This window comes from Ambystoma mexicanum, chromosome 9 (genome assembly GCF_040938575.1).
Source record: "Ambystoma mexicanum isolate Mex_15411 chromosome 9, UKY_AmexF1_1, whole genome shotgun sequence".
In the NCBI taxonomy this organism is placed as follows: domain Eukaryota; kingdom Metazoa; phylum Chordata; class Amphibia; order Caudata; family Ambystomatidae; genus Ambystoma; species Ambystoma mexicanum.
In genome coordinates, this window is record NC_090931.1 from 958,706,499 (window position 1) to 958,721,491 (window position 14,993).

Genomic DNA, 14,993 nt, shown 5'->3' on the forward strand with positions numbered 1-14,993 from the left:
AGGAATCTGTTAGGAGCTGCCATAGAAGATAGCAAGGCGGCACACATTGCATTAATGAGGTGGCCAGAGTTACATCTGTATGTCTGATCAGATTGGGCTAACTATTGATAAGTAGATGAGAACAACATCTGAGCAAAAATAAAAACCAGGAGTAGTAAAGGGAGGAATTAAACCTTCATGAAATTGGAGTGACTTCTAACCCAGTATGTTTAATCGAAGACCTGGATTTATCCCTTTGTTTTTCGGGGTTGTCAAACACCTTGGCAGATGGGTTGAGTTCAGATCTACTCCTGGAGTGGTAGAGTTTACCGGATTTGATTTTTCCCCGGTCCTGTAGATTGTGGGCCAGTTGAGGAGGTTGATTGGAATAATTATGATCTTTGGAAGTCGATGCACAGGGCATGGTGTCCATTTCGGAAGATTGAAGGGATTGCACAAAATCATATAAATCTTCAGGGTTCTAATATTCTTTCATAATGCCTCCTAGAGGAGTAATCAGCATTCTTGCCGGTTCAAGCAAACCATATTTAATATACAGTTTTTTCAGTGCTGGTCTTAGGTCCAAGAATCTTTTTCTTTTATCTTGAGTGGATTTGGAAAGGTCAGGGGAGATAAATATCTTGTTTCCTTGAAAGGTGAGAGGTGACATTTTCGTTGCCGTCAGGAGAATTAGTCGAGCTTGTTGATGTCGTAATAAACAAGCAATTAAGGGTCTGGGTGAGTTATTATGTGAGGTGAATCGAGGTTTAATTCTGTGAGCGCGTTGAAATTCAAGGGGAGGCGTGAATGTGAGATTTAAAATTTGTGGAAGCCAATCAGTGAGGAATTTAATGGGGTCATTTAGTTCATATTTTCTGGCACCCCATATATTCTTATATTATCCCTCCGGTTTCTGTCTTCGTGGTTCGCTACTTCCACTTCAAGGTGCTGAATCTTGCTGTGCATTTGTTCTAGACCTTCCATTCTGTCTTCAGTAAAAGAAACACGCTCTTCCACCTCGGTTAATCTGGAGTTGATAGTTTTCATATCGCTTTTAAATGCATTCAAATCATCCTGAATACCCAAGGTTCTTGTGTCTAAAACAGAGATGGATGTTTGGATGGACGAGAGTTCTTGAAGTATCTTTGCCATGCAGTTGTTGATGGAAGATAAATCTGTAGAAGCATTTTGGGCAGTCATTATAGCGAATAGGGTATCAAACACAGTGGAGAAATTGAGCTGGTGGATGATTATATATTGAATTATCGTCTTTCGCTATACAGTGTCAGGAAAGAGTGTCCTGAAGAGAAAACTGAAACGGTGTAGTCTCGTAAAGTGAGATGTGAGTTTATAGTCTCAGAGGAGGCGACGTTCCTATATTATTTGATTGAAGACAACCTATCCTTTCACCAGACGTTTGTAGGCAAGTCACGCTCACGCCTCAGCCTGCTGCCAATGTTGTGTTCTCCACTACCCTCTGACAATATTTAGTAGGAAATGATTATGCAGTTGAGCAAGTGACAATAAAGAGACTTTGTTTGACAGCCGTTAATCTCCAGAGACTGCCTCCTCCAGCAATAGCTTAGTCATGAATCAAAGCTGTGTAATAGAGTAACCAGTAGTTCTACACAGAGGTATTATCCATATGCATTTTAGTTGGCTTTCAGCCAGTAGTTTTCAGAACAGTTAGATATTAAATAAGTTAGTGTACTGTATAGGGGGAAGTTGAAAGTACCCTTTTCTTTGGTATTTAGACCTTCCCAGGCTTTATTTATACACATTGCCTGTGTTGTGAAGAAAAGTATTTCCCCTGCAGTACATACACCTTTTCTGACATAGGGCCTGTGTTGTGAAGAAAAGTATTTCCTCTGCAAAAGCCACACCTTTTCAACGTGCTTTGTCAGTCAGCTGGTATTTTAAGAGTTCAAGGCTTCAGGCCCAGCCCACCTATACTTCTGAGGGCTTTCCAGCCAATAATTCAACTTCAAGGATATTCCCCCAGGGACCATCAGCGGTGTTAAGCAATTACCTTTCATTCCTTCTTCATTGGAATTGTATTGAAACTTTACAAATGCCCTTTTTATTACCGCTCTGTCAGCAGCTCATCAATCATGCGGCCATCTTGTTTCATCACCGGACACGCCCCCCTGAGCGGCAATTCTGAACGCTCTTGCTGCTGGTGCAAGTGCAACCGGAACCTGCCAGCCTTCTGCTTGCAGCGGATGGGGTGGGCATTTTCTCTGGCGACTCTGCCAGCCTTTTGTTTGCAGCGTTTAGGTTGGGCATTTTCATTGCGACGGCGGGAATGTTTCTACGGCTCTGGCTGCCAGGTTGCAGGAACAGCAGCAACCTGTGTGCTCTTGGCTGTAAATACAATTTCCATTTTCTTCCGGACACCGTGAACGTTCCTGCAAGACGCCCGATTTCGATAGGGGAGCGGGAAATTACATTTATTCTAAAAAATCATGCTCTTCTATTCAACATGAAAGGTATGGAGGGCTAAGAAAAGGAACAGGGAGACAGTGTATGATGATGATCAACGGGGGCTAATAGAGTGATTTTATTTGTTTCATGAGCGTGTGATTATTAGGATGGATGGTTTTAGAGGAGGTTGGCTAGGGCTACCTGCGTGTGATTCGGGATTGGCATGCAGGCATTTGTTGCAAGGGGGAAGGGGCATCTTGCTATTTAGAGGGAGGATGGGGCATTATGGCATTGGACTAGAGGGAGGGATTGGGCATCTTGGTGTGGGTCTGGAGGGAGTGAAAGGACATAGTGGTGTGGGTCTGGGGAGGGATAGGGACAATGGTGTGGGTTTGGGGAAGTGTTGGGGTACATTGGTGTGGGTCTGGGGAGGGATGGAAGACATGGTGTGTTTCTGGAGGGAGAGATGGGGCACAGTGTGTCTGGAGGGTGGCATGGGTCATCTAGGTGTGGGTTGGGAAGTTGGATGCAGCATCCTGGTGTGTCTCTGGAGAGAGGTGGTGGGGGCACATTGGTGTGGCTCTGGAGGGAGGTGGTGGGGGAACATTGGTGTGGGTCTGGAGGGTGGCATGTGTCATCTAGGTGTGGGTTGGGAAGTTGGAAGGGACATCTTGGTGTGGCTCTGGAGGGAAGTGGTGGGGGCACATGGGTGTGTTTCTGGAGGGAGAGATAGGGCACAGCGGGTCTGGAGGGTGGCATGGGTCATCTTGGTGTGGGTTGTGAAGTTGGACGTGGCATCTTGGTGTGGCTCTGGAGGGAGGTGGTGGGGGCACTGGTGTGGCTCTGGAGGGTGGTGATGAGGGTACATTGGAGTGGATCTGGGCAGATGGATGGTGCATATGGGTGTGTTTCTGGAGGGAGAGATGGGGCACAGCGGGTCTGGAGGGTGGCATGGGTCATCTAGGTGTGGATTGCGAAGTTGGACGGGGCATCTTCGTGTGATCTCTGGAGGGAGGTGGTGGGGGCACATTGGTGTGGATCTGGGTGGAGGGATTGTGCACATGGGTGTGTTTCTGGAGGGAGAGATGGGGCACAGTGGGAGTGGGACTAGAGGGTAGCATGGGTCATCTAGGTGTGGGTTGGGAAGTTGGACTGGGCATCTTGGTGTGGCTCTGGAGGGAGTTGGTGGGGGCACATTGGTGTGGCTCTGGAGGGAGGTGGTGGGGGCACATTGGTGTGGATCTGGGTGGAGGGATGGTGCACATGGGTGTGTTTCTGGAGGGAGAGATGGGGCACAGTGGGTCTGGAGGGTGACATGGTTCATTTAGGTGTGGGTTGGGAAGTGGGACGGGGCATCTTGGTGTGGCTCTGGAGGGAGGTGGTGTGGGCACATTGGTGTGGCTCTGGAGGGAGGTGGTGGGGGCACATTTGTGTGGATCTGGGCGGAGGGATGGTGCACATGGGTGTGTTTCTGGAGGGAGAGATGGGCCACAGTGGGTCTGGAGGGTAGCATGGGTCATCTAGGTGTGGGTTGGGAAGTTGGATGGGGCATCTTGGTGTGGCTCTGGAGGGAGGTGGTGGGGGCACATTGGTGTGGCTCTGGAGGGAGGTGGTGGGGGCACATTTGTGTGGATCTGGGTGGAGTGATGGTGTACATGGGTGTGTTTCTGGAGGGAGAGATGGGTCACAGTGGGTCTGGAGGGTGGCATAGGTCATCTAGGTGTGGGTTGGGAAGTTGGATGGGGCATCTTGTTGTGGCTCTGGAGGGAGGTGGTGGGGGCACATTGGTGTGGCTCTGGAGGGAGGTGGTGGGGGAACATTTGTGTGGATCGGGGTGGAGGGATGGTGCACATGGGTGTGTTTCTGGAGGGAGAGATGGGTCACAGTGGGTCTGGAGGGTGCCATGGGTCATCTAGGTGTGGGTTGGGAAGTTGGATGGGGCATCTTGGTGTGGCTCTGGAGGTAGGTGGTGGGGGCAATTGGTGTGGCTCTGGAGCAAGGTGGTGGGGGCACATTGGTGTGGATCTGGGCAGAGGCATGGTGCACATGTGTGTTTCTGGAGGCAGAGATGGGGCACAGTGGGTCTGGAGGGTGGCATGGGTCATCTAGGTGTGGGTTGGGAAATTGGATGGGGCATCTTGGTGTGGCTCTGGAGGGAGCTGGTGGGGGCACATTGGTGTGGATCTGGGTGGAGGGATGGTGCACATGGGTGTGTTTCTGGAGGGAGAGATGGGGCACAGTGGGTCTGGAGGGTCGTGTGGATCATCTAGGTGTGGGTTGGGAAGTGGACGGGGCTTCTTGGTGTGGCTCTGGAGGGAGGTGGTGGGGGCACATTGGTGTGGGTTTGATGGGAGGGACAGGGACATTGGTCTGGGGAGGGATGGGGCACATTGGTGTGGGTCTGGGCGGACGGGGGCATACTAGGATGGGTGGTTTTAGAGGGGGTTGGCTGGGGCTATCTGCATGTGATTCAAGATCGGCACATGGGCATCTGATGCAAGGGGAAGGGGCATCTTGCTATGTGGAGGGAGGATGGGGCATTATGGTATTGGTCTAGAGGAAGGGATGGGGCATCTTGGAGTCTGGATCGGAGGGGGCATTGTTGATCTGGAATGGAGGGACAGGGCATATGATGGGGCATGTCAGGAAATGGTGGTGGAGCATGTGGGTCAGGGCTGGAGCACTCTGGTGGGAAGGAAGAGGGCATCTGGGTGTGAATGGAGGGATGGGGTATGTTTGTCTGGAGAGAAGGATGTTGGTTTATTGGAGTGGTGGGGCTATGTGTGTCGAAGGGATGGGGTAATCGGGTGTAGGTATAGAGAGAGAGAGCAAATGGCGCCATCCGAGTTGAATCTGGAGGTAGAGGTGAAGCATATGGGTCTTGCTCTGAGGGGTGGAGAATCTTGGTGTAGGTTTGGAGGGACGGATGTTAGTGTCTTTGTGTGGGTTCGGATGTGGGGATGGTGGCATGCAGGTCAGGAGGGAGGTGGCATTTGAATCTGGAACGTGTGTTTGGAAGGAGAAATGGGGCATTTGAGTGTGAATGGTATCTGCTTGTGGGTGGGGGCATGAAGGATCATTAACAGCGGGGCAGCGGGAGGGAGAGCCGTGGGCCCGACCTCGGTTGCATCCCAGACGTGCAAACCACAGCCCGGGGCACCTCTCGCAGAGCGGTCCGGTGCGCGTGGTGAACCAGGCGCCAGGGAGCGGGCATTCCCTTCCACCGGAGAGGGGTCAGCGACCCAGCAGATGGCTGGGGATGCCTGGCAGGGTTGGGTTAACCTGTCGGGGATGTCCCCAACCACGCACCAGAAAGGGAGCCCTGCGCAGCCCCCTCCTCACTGAGCCCGCCTCTGCACTGGCCAGGGGCACGCACTCCTCTCTCTGACCTGCCAGTGGGTGGGCATTGGTGGGCACACCCCAGTCAGCAGGGATGCCCCGAGTGGGGGCAGCTGGGAGCCGAGGGAAACCTGACTTCTCTCAAGGGGCACCTCCCCAGGCAGACAGGGGCTCGGCACGCCAGGCATGAGCCCTGAGCCATGGAGCAGCTGGCTTAGTTGACGGTGGGTGCCAAAGTTCCAGCCGCCCACATCTGTGGGTGAGCGATGGCCAGGCCCGCTGGCACATAGGGTGACCTTCCCTCTTGTCCAGGTACCTGGAGCTGGGCGATATGCGGCCGGGCTGGGGTTTGAAGACTCCAGCGGTCCCACCCGACCCCCTGTCTGTGCTGTCTCTGGCCCGCCTCGCTGTCCGTCTCCCACCCCCCCCCCCAAGGGGAAGCAGAAGGGGTCGGGGAAGGATGAGTGGATTGGGCCGGGTGGGCAGGTGGCGGAACGGCCTACGTCCATCCCCCTGGGAAGTGCTGTGCTGCTGCAGGTGGCGGTCAGGCTGAGCACCTGTATTTTTTTTTTTAAACCACAATGGTTTCGGCCGAGCTAGACAGGGCACTGGGCTGTCCTGCCAGAGGCGGCGCTACCTCCCCCGACCTTTCCTGCACCGGCAGGGTCAGGCCGACGTCTGGAACAAAACCAATGTGCCTGTGACTCTTGGCGGTGGATCACTCGACTCATTCATCGATGAAGAATGCAGCTAGCTGCAAGAATTAGTGTGAATTGCAGGACACATTGATTAACACGTTCGAACAAACCATGTGGCCCTGGGTTTTTCCCAGGGCTACGCCTGTCTGAGAGTCGCTTGTACATCAATTGCCCCGGGGTGCGCGGACCACGTGACCATGTGGGCTTCGGTTACAGATTGGGACAGAGCACACTCGGCTGCACCAGAGGCACAGGGCTGGGGCAACCCCCCGTACGGGCCCAAGGCCAGCTGCCCTGAGCTTTGTGCTCCCTGACCACGGCCTCAGATCAGACGTGGTGACCTGCTGAAATTAAGCATATTACTAAGCAGAGGAAAATAAACTAATCAGGATTCCCTCCGTAACGGCCAGTGAAAAGGGAAGAGCCCAGCACTGAATCCCCATTCAGCGGCAGGCGTGGGAAATGTGGCGTATAAAAGACCGACTCCCCGGCATCGCTTAGGGGGCTCAAGTCCTTCTGATTGAGTCTCACCACGCGGATGGTGTTAGGCCGATAGCGGCCTCTTGCACACCGGGATCAGGTCTTCTTGGAGTAAGGTTGCTTGGGAATGCAGCCCAAAGCGTGTGGTAAACTCTGTCTAAGGCTAAATACGGGCGCGAGACTGGTGGCCAACAAGTACCGTAAGGGAAAGTTGAAAAGAAGTTTGAAGAGAGTTCAAGAGGGCGTGAAACTGTTGAGCGGTAAACTGGTGAATCCTGTGGGCGGACTGCACAGACCCCAACACGGCAGGCAGGTTGGTCACCTGGAACGGTGGAGGCCCTTTTGGGTCTGCGGCCCGGGCACATCCAGCCCCAGCAGGGCGCATTTCCTCTGTAGCGGTGCACCACGACCGGCTGGGAAGGCCCCAGGGGGCAGGTGGCTCTCTGCTCCAGCAGAGAGTGTTACAGCCCCTGGCAGTTTTGCTGTGTCCACAGGGCTGAGGGAGATAGACCGCCACCGTGCCCTTATCCGGCAACCGTCCTGGCCCCTCTTTGGGGTCGCTAGAGTGGCGACGGGAGACGGGGCTCCCGATGTGACTGTGATGGTCTGCACTCAATACGCCCCGACCACGTCGTGCTGCCGGGCGGGGAGCCCCACAAAAGGCGCCAGGGGTCTGAGGTGATGTCAGTTAACCACCCGACCTGTCTGGAAACACTGACCAAGGAGTATAACACATGCCCGAGTCAGAGGGCCGAATGAAACCCTGTAATGTAATGATGTTGAGGGCCGGTGCTCGCCAATTGCAGTGGCATCCTGTCGCGGTGGGCCCTACACCGACCCGTCTCGCCCGTTCTGTCAGAGAGATGATGCATGAACGTGTGTGATAGGACCCGAAAGATGGTGAACTCGGCCTGGTGGAGGTCTGTAGCGGTCCTGATGTGTAAATTGGTCATCCGACCTGGGTATAGGGGCAAAAGACTAATCGAACGATATAGTAGCTGGTTCTCTCCGAAGTTTCCCTCAGGATAGCTGGCGCACGGAAACCCCAGTTTTATCTAGCAAAGCGAATGATTAGAGGTCTTGGGGCCAAAACTATCTCAACCTACTCTCAAACTTTAAATGGGTATGAAGCCCGGCTCTCTGGCATGGAGCCGGGTACTGTATGAAAGTGCTCAGTGGGCAACTTTTGGTAAGCAGAACTGGCGCTGCGGGATGAACTGCACCCCAGGTTAAGGCGCGGGGGTGGTACCTAAAGCCTGTGCCCCTGGATGGTGGGGTCGGGGCAGGTCCGGCCGGCCACTGGGCCAACTGGCCTGGTAGTAGGCCCAGATGGCCCAACTTGTGGCTGGTGGACCAGATGGGCCGAGTTGCGGCTGACTCCTGCATTTGTCTTCGGTCGGGTTCAGTAGGCTTAATAGTTGGTGTGGAAGTGTCTCCCCGGCCTGAGTGCGCAGTGGTGGTGCCTTAAGCCCAGGGCAGGGAAGAGAGGCAGCAGCTTAAGCACCCACCCCAGAGCACGGGGGTGGTACCTTAAGCCTGTGCCCCTGGAAGGTGGGGGCAGGCACGGCCGCCGGGCCATCTGGCCCGGGGAGTAGACGCAGATGGCCCGAGTTGTGGTTGCCACGGCTGACCCCTGCATTTGTCCGCGGTTGGCATGGAAGTGCCACCCTGCGGCCTCCAGGGCGGCCGTGATGCAATTACCAGCTTTAGTTCAATGGCGTTCGTGGGTTGCACCCGGTCCTCAGGCAAGTATCAACCATGTGTGATCAGGTCCAAGATGAGCTGCGTGTGTCAAGGGGTGCCCTGAGCGGGTCCCTTTCCTCTGCGTGGGGGTAAATGCGCTCGCAGTGGCTGGCCCTGAGTTCCACAGTGTTTGTGGGTTAGTCCTGGAGGGAAAGGCTCTAATGTGGTGGGAGAAGCTCTGAGGGGGGGCCTGGCCAGAGCTCCAGGGCAAAAGCCCCCAAACCCAGTGGTAGTCGCAGGGAGCCCTGGTAGGGTTCCCATCGCTCCCCACAGGGAAAAGCTCTAAAGGGGCCCTGCTAAAGCTCCAGGGTGGCTGGCGAGGGGGGTGGGTGGGTCCTGGCCTTGGGCACCTGTCTCACATCTGGGTTGACTGTCCCCAAGCCCGGTGGTGATCGTGGGGAGCCCTGTCCCTCCCCAGAGGGTAAAGCTCTAATGTGGTGGGAGAAGCTCTAAGGCAGCCCGGGCCAGAGCTCCAGGGTGGCCGGGGCTGCTGCCCCCACTGGCCTTGGGTGCCAGCCTTGTGCGTGTGGGTCGAGTCCCCAAGCCTTGCGGCAGTCGCGGGGAGCCCTGGATGGAGAAGCTCTTAAGGGGCCCTGCTAAAGCTCCAGGCTGGCTGGGGGGGGCTGGTCCCCCCCAAGCACCCAGCCTGGGGTACCTGTCTCACATGTGGGTCGACTGTCCCTCCCCGGAGGGATGAGCTCCAAGGTGGATCAAAAACCTCTTACGTGGAGGGGGGAGAAAAACACTAAGGTGGCCTGGCCAGAGCTTGAGGATGACGATTGGTGCTGGCCTATGCCTTTGGGCACCTGCCGGTCCCCTGTCCTTTATCAGGTGGGGGGGCCAAAGGCCCTTCCCGTCCAGTCCCATTGGAATGCATTGACCTACCAGATAGCCGCTCTCCGAGCCCGGCCATCTGGTCATTGGCCAGAGGAATGTCTGCAAGGACCAGACAGCTGGGCTGCTCTCGAGGTCCTGATGGGCGTCAGTTTGAAATTTGTCTCCAGTTGTGTCTATAAGGAGCCCAACGCTTTTGCCGAGAGGTCCCACTCTGTCACTCTGGGTACAAAGATGACAAAACGTAGTCACCTTCCTCCGGATTACTATAGACTGGGTGAGAGGGACCTGTCTGCACTCCTCTTGGTTCTCGCTGCCCAAACCGGGCTCCATGGTGAAACCCTGGGCCGGCCGGGGGGGTGTGCCCCACGCAATGCACCAGCAGAAACTGGCCTGCTGGGGGTGCTCTTCCGAGCACTCCATGGGATCGATTTGGTGCACTTGGTCCGTCTAGGGTTGGACTGCTTGGCCAGCCTCGGCTGTTTCAAGCAATTTGCTTCCACCTGCCTTGGGACCGTGTGAAAGGTGTGCTTCCCTCAGGGAGGGCCCCCTCATGTGGGCGGCTCTAGAGAAAAGGCCGAGCAGCCCGGCAACTCCCCAGTGGTCAGATCAGATGGGATCCCCTCGCAAGCACCAACGTGGCCCCTCCTCCACCAAGCACGTTTCTCCAGCAGTTCGGAACACACGTTGGTTGCTGACCCCCCTCTGTTGCAATACCAGTGGCAGCATGCTGGCAAACCCCCATACCGGTTAATGTTGTGCCTGGCCTCTCCCTCCAACCCACCCTGTGGCATGGCTGAGCAGGCCCGGCCACCGGCGCCCGCGTGACCAACCTGTCCACCTGACCTGCACACGTCTAGGGATGCTCTTTGGCGCTCGGGTCCTGCAGACAGCTCCAGATGGTGCGAAGGTTGGCTCTGAGGCAGTCTCGCGGCTCCCCCCGTTGCCACCCTCCAGCAGGTGCGGCTACCTCATTGATCCCGTCAGTAGCATATGCGTGTCTCAAAGATTAATCCATGCACATGTAAGTACAAACGACTGGTACAGTGAAACTGCAAATGGCTCATTAAGTCAGTTATGGTTCCATTGGACGCTCCATTTGTTACTTGGATAACTGTGGTAATTCTAGAGCTAATACATGCCAACGAGCGCGGACCTCCCGGGATGCGTGCATTTATCAGACCAAGACCAATCTGGGCTCGCCCGGCTGCTTTGTTGACTCTAGATAACCTCAGGCCGATCGCACATCCATGTGACCGCGACGATGCATTCAGATGTCTGCCCTATCAACTTTCGATGGTACTTTCTGTGCCTACCATGGTGACCACGGGTAATGGGGAATCGGATTCTGGAGAGGGTGCCGGAGAAACGGCTACCACATCAAGGAATGCAGTAGGCGCCCAAATTACCCAATCCGACTCCGGGAGGCAGTGATGAAAAAGAACAATACAGGACTCTTTTGGGGCACTGTAATTGGAATGAGTACACTTTAAATCCTTTGAGTACCCATTGTAGGGCAAGTCTGGTCCCAGCAGCTGCGGTAATTCCAGCTCCAATAGCATATATTAAAGTTGCTGTAGTTAAAAAGCTTGTAGTTGGATCTTGGGATTGAGCTGGTGGTCCGCCGCGAGGCAAGCTACCACTGCCTGTCCCAGCCCATGCCTCTTGGCGCCCCCTTGATGCTCTTGACTGAGTGTCCTAGGGGTCTGAAGCGTTTATTTTGAAAAAAGTACAGTGTTCAAAGCAGGCTGGTCGCCATAATACTTAAGCTAGGAATAATGGAATGGGACACTGGTTCTATTTTGTTGTTTTTCTGAACTGGGGCCATGATAAAGAGGGACGGCCGGGGGCATTCGTATTGTGCCGCTAGAGGTGACATTCTTGGACCAGCACAAGACGAACCAAAGTGAAAGCATTAGCCAATAATGTTTTCATTAATCTACTGTCGTTTTTGGTTGTTGGTCTTCAGGTCTGCCACTGTGTCAAATTCCCTAGGAGTGCTGTTAACCTCCGGAGGGAAGTGATGTCTGTTAGCACGACTAGGAGGTTGTCGGCAAAGGCCATTGCCTTATGGTCTTCCCCACCAAATGTAATCCCTTTTATTCCCCTCTCCTAATTCTAGCTAGGAAAGGTTCGAGAAGGTTTGCGTACAGGAATGGTGACATGGGCAGCCCTGCTTAGTACCCCTAGTGATCCTTATTGCCTTGGAGACATGCCCAACGATAGCTAGCCTGATAAGTGGTGCTCCATAGTTGACTTTGACCAGGTGGAGAAGGCCCGGGCCAAACCCCATAACCACCATGGAAGCAAACAAGAATGACCGTCTGACTCAGTCGAATGCCTTCTCTGCGTCTAGTGCTAACACCTCCTGCCCTCCGGGCTGCCCTGTTTGACTTCTCTATCAGGTGGGATATTCGCCTAATGTTGTCAAACGTTTGTCTCCCCTTGACAAAGCCTGCTTGATCCGGGTGGATCAGGTCGGTGATCACTTTATCCATTCTAGATATTAGAATTTTTTGTAAAGATTTTGGTATCGAGGTTTATTAGGGCAGTAGGGCGGTAGGAGCTACCGAGGGTTTGTTTCTTGTTTGGCTTAGGGAAGAGGATTACCGTAGCCTCCTCCATGGACTGGGAGATGCGGCCCTTATCGGAGAAGGAGTTGAACAGGGATGTCATTAACAAGACTAATGTGGTATGGAATGCTTTATAGAATGTGGCGGGGTACCTGTCCGGGCCTGAGGCTTTATTTGGTTGTAGCGATTGGATCCCTGCACGCACCTCGTCTTACGTAATCGTCCCTTCTAAAGCGTCACGCTGGCTCTGTTCTAATCTTTTTAGCCAGCAAGATATTAAGAAGGCCTTTTGGAGGTCACTCTCCGGTGCCTCCGTAGAGTAGAGGCTCGTATAGAATTCTGTGAACGCCTGCAGGATCTCTTCTGTATGTGTAGTTTCCTGTCCCTCCACCATCTCAATGTGGCGTGTTGTGCCTGCCGCCTCCTTCTGCTTAACCTTCCTGGCTAAGAGCCGGCCTGTCTTGTTTGCCTGGAGGTAATACTTCTGCCTCAAGAATAGGAGCGATTTTACTGCTTGTTTAGGTAGAAGGATATTGATTTGCCCTTTGATATGCCTATACTCCCTCCTGATCATTACCCCCATCTGTCTCCGTTAACCCCCTGTTCTAGGTCCACCTGGAGGGCCTTCTCCTGTTTGGCTCAAGATGCCTGCTTTGCTATGAGCATCCCCTGCATGGTTGCCTTAAAGGCATCCCATACTACACGTTTCTGCACCTCCGGGGTCTTATTTTCCCCAAAGAAGTTGCAGATGGACTCGTGTATCTCGTCGCAAATTACTGCATCAGCAGATGTCAGGGGAACCGCCACTTCCAGAGACCCCCCCCCCCACATTGGATTTCTAGCTGCAGGGGAGTGTGGTCGAGCAGGGCTATGGTTTCCCTTTCTATGATCCGTACTTGGCAAAGCAGTGTCTCCGAAACCAATATGTAATCAATTCTTGAGAATGTTCGGTGCACATGTGAGTAGTAGGTATGCCCCTTGGAGTCCCCTTTTAGTTCATGCCATGTATCTGCTAATGCCATTCTGTTATGCTAGCCTGTAGTTTACTAGATGGGCCTTTAGATGTGGGTGTCCTGTCCGCGCTTCTGTCTGTGGATGGGCGCCATGCCAAGTTAAAATCCTGTCAGTATTATCTGGCTTGTTGTTAACTGGTCTAGCTTCTCCAAAACCCCCTGCAAGTATTCGTCCTGCCCTGAGTTGGGGGCGTACACTTTGGCGATTGTGAGAGGCCACCCCCCATTGTAGCTGGACGAAGAGGAATCTACCTTCCTTGTCGGCTTTTGTGCCTATTATTTCGACGTTGGGTAGGTGTCTAAACGCTATGAGGACCCCTCAAGCTTTGCTCTTGTCGTTGGCCTGCAGAACCTGGGGGTACCCACTCAACTTCATTCTGTGTCTGTCTTGCTTACGGATATGGGTCTCCTGGAGCGTCACAATGTTGGGCTTGGTATCCTGGAGGAGGTTCTCCAGTTTCCGTCTCTTAAGTCGGTGTGTTTAGTTCTCTAACATTGAGTTTTAGTATTTGGTTCCCTACCCATACCCCGTTACGTCCTGAGAGTAACCATGTCGAAACGATCCCCCTCAATTTAAGCCCCCCACCCTCCCTATTGCCCCCTCCGGCTGGACTCTGCTCAACTTCACCAGGGCGTAACATCACCCCCTCCGGCTGGACTCAGCTCAACTTCCCCAGGCTGTAACGTCGTCATAGGTTGCTGGATCTTGTTCCCATCCCAGAGAATAACTGTGCGGGGAGAGCCATTCCTCTGCTCTCCCCTGTTTCCAAGATCCGTCACCCCCCCGTCCCGGAGCCGACCCTTGGGCTGACATTCCCTGTGTTACCCCACTGGGTCTTAACCCTTGTCTTGTGATCCCCCACCGCTGCTGTTAAGTGGACAGCCTATTCAGCCTGGGGCTTCGGTTGCTGCCCCCCGCAATTGTTTGTGTCTTGTCTTTGACCTCTCTACTCTTCTCCACTCCCATGGCTTCTCTTGGTGGCCTTCATGTTCTGGCCTCCGATTATGTCCTCCCCCTGCATCCACTTCTTCTTCAATATTCAGGATCTTGGGTCCCTCATCCAACGTAGTGATGTGGTGTTGGCGCCCTTCCCACCTGAAGACCATTCCAAAGGGGAATTTCCACCTGGATCTTATCTGGGCTTTGGTCAGCGGGCCCATTTTTGTATGGATTTGGCCAGGTCCTGGAAAAGTTCTATGACCGCGCTGGTCACTTATCAGGGTTGCTTTCCTCGCCACTTGGAGGATACATTTGTTTTGGTCGTATCGCTGTAAAGCCATCGCCACTTCTCTTGACCTGGCCCCAGGTTCTTCTCGCTGCAGACCTTCTATCTATGAGAATTTCTCCCCCAGCCATGTCCAGCAAATCTTTGTACACGTGCTGCATTGTTTCCCTGAGGTCGGCATCGCTCACACTTTCTGGCAGCCCCTTCACCCTGATGTTGGACCTTCCTGAGCGGTTCTCCAAGTCCTTGACTTGGAGCTCCAGGTTGTGTGGCTACCGCATGCTGCTTCGCTAATACATCTATCTTCCGGGTTGTTTTCAGTAAGTTCTAGAATGGCGTTTTCATTTGTATCAATTCAACTGTCGCCTTTGATTTCCTGCAGGGATTGTGCAAGTGTGTCTGAAGGGTAGCAGTCATTTGGTCACTGAATGCCTTAAAGCACTTTTGCAGCATCTTGCTCGTGACCTCTTGCCCCTGTGGCAGCGTCGGGGGTTCCTCCGACTGCTGTCTCTGCCACCGCTGGATCCTCTTCCTCCGGGGCTTCCCCCTCATTTCTCCATAGCTTTTGGAGGATCCCTTCCTATTTTCTTGAGATCTTGGCCCTTGAGGGGCCTTTTTTGGCCTCCTTGGCCTTGTTGCACAACATTGCCTGGTGATGGCGAGTGCCTGCTTGCACCTTACTGT

At 53.9% G+C, this 14,993-nt stretch overlaps 1 protein-coding gene and 1 non-coding gene across 4 annotated transcripts in view; both read left to right on the forward strand.

Annotated features, from left to right (window-relative positions):
- Nucleotides 1-14,993, forward strand: part of FASTKD1 (FAST kinase domains 1) — a 677,639-nt gene that overhangs the window by 21,460 nt on the left and 641,186 nt on the right. The window lies entirely within an intron of this gene.
- On the forward strand, nucleotides 6,445-6,596 carry LOC138489876 (5.8S ribosomal RNA). Its single transcript, XR_011274971.1, has one exon. It is a non-coding gene; the product is annotated as a 5.8S ribosomal RNA (ribosomal RNA).